Genomic DNA, 5,312 nt, shown 5'->3' on the forward strand with positions numbered 1-5,312 from the left:
TGCTGCCTTAGGCGTTACACATTGAACAAATGGTTATTTCTCCTGGCTGGTGCACGTTCGCCCACTTCCTGCTCGCACTAAAAGCATTCAGCAACAGAGAACACCGTGTTAATTGCATGCCCCCCTTTACAACACGGAGATCATTTGTAACTCACGTGGTAAGCCAGGAGAAGGCCTCAGTGTCCAGAGCAAGACACCAGAGACATTCCCATGCTTTTATGAGCCCAAGAGCACAGCCGTTTGCCGCCCAGCGATACTTTGCTGCTAATGATCTTTGAAGTTAACAAGGTTTGCAAAAGCTTCCCTGCATCATTATTACTATTTATATTAATAGCCTTAGTGATCTCTTTTATTCTGCTAAGACTTAGCACTGCTAATTGGCATCAATATAAACAGAAGTATTAATGTTACCGTGCAATGCAAGCAGAGCCAGCTCAGGCAGCTTTGTGGATTTAATATGGAAGTGTTTGCTATCTAATGAGGACACAAAATGTTAATCTGCAGAACAAATTGTATTTATAGAGAAACTAATTATCATATGCAAATGTGACACCCATCACTTGCAAAATTCCTGTTGCTGCTGGGCAGGCCTCTTTGACCTCTGTGCAGAGTAGCCCTTCCAAGCAAGAGCTAATGGCTTTATGCATTGAAGCTGATTAGTTTCATCTTCATACAGAAATGAGCTTAGCGGGAATGATCCTGGCTCTGACTGAAAACACGAGAACCACTGCTTCCGGAGCCGTAACATGCACTACATATTTTTTAATTCTCTCCTTTAAAATTCAGACTCTCTCCGTAGCTTTTCCCATATCTGATAAACATACCGAGAAAAGAATGCTTTAAACCTCACTAACAAAAGAATTATGATCTTCCTATCATAAATGTAGTATTATTAGATGAAGGGTTTTAGGGAGCATTTTCAAAACTGCCTGGAGGAATTGCTACAGAACCCCCAGAACTGGATCCAACTGCTCCACGCACAGCCAGCCGATCGCTAACACTGAGGCGGTGGCAGAAAGCAGTTGACTGTGCGGTGCTCCGCAAACCCTCAGTTCCGTGCTCTCAGAGGGATGAAAGCCGGTGAATCTTAGAAGTGCGCGATGAGCAGTACCTGATCAGCTCGCGCGTGAGCCTCTGATTGGTTCACAGTAGGTGTGGTCTTCTTCTGATTGGTCGGTGATAGGAGCCAATGGCAAAGGTGGGCTGCAGCCTGTCTGGGCTTAAGGGTGGATTGGGTATTTAATCAGGGCCTGAGGCCCTGCAAAGCTTTCAGAATAGAGGTCAGCATTGAATTAATTACGTGAGCCCTGGGGACAAGCTGAGTCTATGATTCAGGGGCTGGGCTCTGGCTTTCCCCTGCGTCACTCTCTTAACTTAGAGTTGATCTTCACAGAGGAACTGCAAGTTTGGGAAGAGGAACTGGGGCCCGAGAAAGCCTATATCATCAAAGACATCAATGGTAGGTGCTCTGGTTCAGAGCTGCTTTGGTGCTGTTTTCATAATGAACTTGTTTTCTATTGTTCTCTTCCCTCTTCTTCACTGGGTGAGAAACTGCTCCACGTATATGGCACAGATTATTAGATCTAGTGAACAGGGTGTTAACACGCTTTTTCCCTCTTCCCTCTCAAATAGACCCACACGTGGTCTCTAGTTTGACGCCTCAGAGAGTTATAAAATACTGGAACTTACATGGCCTTAGGGAGCATCCAGGGAGTCCAAATATTTCATTTACAGATGAGGAGCGTACAGCTCAGATGTCAAGTGACATGTACAAGATGACACAATGAATTAATAAGAGATAGTAGACGTCAGGAACTCCATGCGCTTAACAAATAAATGATTTTGAAGTTAAAAAAATCTCACCTCTGCTGGAGCATTGCTACGTTTGGAGTTATATGAATACTTAGTGGCTTTTATAACCTTGTGTGAGAGATGCAGCTGGCCCGGGAACCTCAGACAGCTCATGAACTTGGAGTTCCGCTAATTTCTTTGCTGTACGGGGGATCTGACTCAGCATTCTCCAAATGCCTATTAGGCTCTGAGGACAGAAAGCCAAACAAAACCTGGCCTCTATTCTCATGGAATTCACAGCTTCCATACAGAGAGCAGACGATTAAAAACAAACAAGATAAGGGCACCATTGAAGTATGCCAAGGTGCGTACACCCCATGTGGAGGAGGCCAACGGTGTTTATCGCTGTGTAAGAAATTACCTCCAATTCAGCGACATGAAAAACATTCGTTCGTTGTTTCCTTGGTCAAGAGTTCTTGCGCAGCTTAGCTGGGTCTCCCAAGGATGTCGTATCGAGGTGTTGGTTAAGCTGTGTTCCTTTCTGAGGCTCAGGGGCCTCTTGCAAACTCACGTGGATGTTGAGAGAATCCAGTCCCTTGTGGGTGTGGAAGTCTTTTCCTTCCTGCTGGCTATCAGCCAGGGGCTGGTCTCAGCTCCTAGAGGCCATCCGTCACGTTCCCCTCAGTTCCAAGTCAGCTGGCTCTCTCACGGGGTGTTAGTTCATCAGTCGGATTTTCTCTATGTCAGTGAAACACCTGGGCTGACTAATTTTTATAAGAGAAGAGGTTTATTTTGGCTCCTGGTTATGGTGCTTCAAAGTCCAGGATTCGGATACCCCATTGGTCCAGCCTCTAGTGATGGTGTTTTTACCTGCAGACTCCGAGGTGGCACAAAGCACCACACCGCAACAGGGAGCACCAGTCTGTCTGTGTCTCCCCAATCAAGGAGGCGCCACCCTGACCACATAATCCAACCTAATCATTTCCCCAAAACCCCACCTCTAAATGCCATCATCAGATTAAGTTTCCACCCTCTTGGTACCTCTGGGAGACTTTCAACCACAGCCAAACCAATGCCAAACTGTAGCAGATAGCTTACTTCTTCATCGTCAGCAGGAGGCTCACCCTTCTGAAGCCCAGCCCAGTTCCGTTTCCAAGCCAAGTCCACCCAGGACAACCTGTAAGATCAAGTCCACCGAGGACAGCCCATTACATCAGGCAGGATAGTCTCCCTGTTAACCCAACGCCGACTGATTTGACACTTCACTTACACCTTGAGAAGTCTCTTCTCTTTGGCCCCAAGATTCTCATTTGAAAACATGACACATCTGGCCCAGCATTGTGGCACCGAGTGTTAAACAACCACTTACAACTCTGGCATCCATATCAGAGTGCCACTTCAAGTCCCAGCTGCTCCGCTTCTGATTCAGCTTCCTGCTAATACAGCTGGAGAGGCAGCAGAAAATAGTCCAAGTACATGGATCCCTGCCCCCTACATGGGAGACCTGGATGGAGTTCCAGGCTCCTGTCTTGGGCCTGGCCTAGACCTGGCTATTACGATCATTTAGGGAATGATCCAGCAGATGGAAGATATCTCTCTCTCCTTTCTCTCTGCCCCACTAAAGTGCTCAAATTCATTTGCAACTAAAGAATAATAATAAGTAACAATCAAAATCTCTCTTCACTATGTGCCAGGCACTGTTCTACTTCCTTTATGTATTACCTTATATAACACACACCCCACAGGACAGGCTCTCTTATGGGTTCCATTTTCTAGACACAGAGATGTTAAGTTACTTGCCAAAGGTCTCAAAGCCCCAATTCCATCCAGGCAGTCGATGCTATGGTTCGACTATCACATTCTCCTGCCTTAAGGACACACTGAGCAGTTAGTAGTGGATGGTGGTAATTTTTTTTAAAGATACTCAGTATGTTTTTGATGATTTATTTATTTATTTGAAAGTTACACAGAGAGAGAAGGAGAGGCAGAGAGAGAGAGAAAGAGAGAGAGGTCTTCCATCCAATGGTTCACTCCCCAGTTGGCCACAACATCCAGAGCTGTGCCAATCCAAAGCCAGGGCAAGGAGCTTATTGTGGGTCTCCCACTCGGATGCAAGGCCCCAAGGAATTGGGCCATCTTCTACTGCTTTCCCAGGCCATAGCAGAGAGCTGGATTGGAAGTGGAGCAGCCAGGACTTGAACCGGCATCATATGGGATGTTGTCACAACAGGCTGTAGCCTTACCTGCTACATCACAGCGTGGACCCTGAAAGTCAACTTTTTAAACATCATTTCTTCAACTGCAAAATGATAATTATAATAACACTCACTCCTTCAGCTATAGGGAGGGTTTTAAAATGCAACAGTATATTTTAGATGCTAGACAATACTCTGCTTCTTTAAGTCTCACTAAGATATGTTATTATATAAGTTATTACAATAAGTTATTATTGTTCTGTTTTATAGCTTTGGAAAGAGAACCATATACTGACTCTGGTGTTGTCCCCTGTTGGCAGACCACAACCGTGGTCCAATTTCCCCCTGTTTGCAGGTTGCTAAAAGCCTCATCTATCTTTCCCGGCTGGAGGCATGGTTACTTTCTGTCTCCGCCTGCCCCCTGGGGAAATCACTTTGGCACTGCCATCATAGTGGAAAGGCATCCAGATTTATAAGAAAGGAGCATAATTTATAAGCTAAGGAATGTCAGCTCCTCATGTAAATAAGTAATAAGGTCGAGTGGGAAAACAACTGGGGATTGCTGGATGGGCTGTTCTGAAGGATGCGCTTGGTGCTGAGGTCACTGCTTGCAGGACCTGTGCAAATGAATGCAGGGTGAGCGTCCCGCCATGCGTGGGCCTTCACCCACACATCACTCCTGCCCCACGCGAAATCACAGGAGTGACTCATGCTCGGACTCAGGATCACCGTGGATTTGGGAAAAGGAAACAACAAGAAGAAGCAACAGGACGCTGCATTGCTGGGGGAGAGTGTACCATCATCTTGCTCTGTTGTATGCCCCTGGGCAAAGCCTGTAACTTCTCCAAGATGCAGGAACTGGACCGGCAGGTGGCCAGGGTATCCTCCAAGTCTGACACCTTATATAACATTCAGGACACAGGGTCCCCAGGGCACAGGCACTCATATTACAACGTAATGTTTCAGTTTCTGTGGAAATGGAGGGGGCAGATTTGTAGAGGAAAAACTCCCTCAAACAACTATCCAATCTTTCCTGGTTTGTGATCCAAATCTGTGCTTCCGTCTCAAAGAAACCAGTAGATTTTATCAGGGGGTGCTGAACGTCCTAATCTCATTAGCATCTTGCCTATATATTCAACTTTATTCACCCATTGCTTTTTTTTTTTTTTAATTTATTTTATTTGAAAGAGTTACAGAGAGAGGTACACACACAGGCACACTCACACACACACACAGAGGTCTTCCATCCACTGGTTCACTCCCCAAATGGTTACAATGGGTGGAACTGAGCTGATCTGAAGCCCGGAGCCAGAAGCTTCCTCCAGC

This window comes from Lepus europaeus, chromosome 16 (genome assembly GCF_033115175.1).
Source record: "Lepus europaeus isolate LE1 chromosome 16, mLepTim1.pri, whole genome shotgun sequence".
NCBI classification, from domain to species: Eukaryota; Metazoa; Chordata; class Mammalia; order Lagomorpha; family Leporidae; genus Lepus; species Lepus europaeus.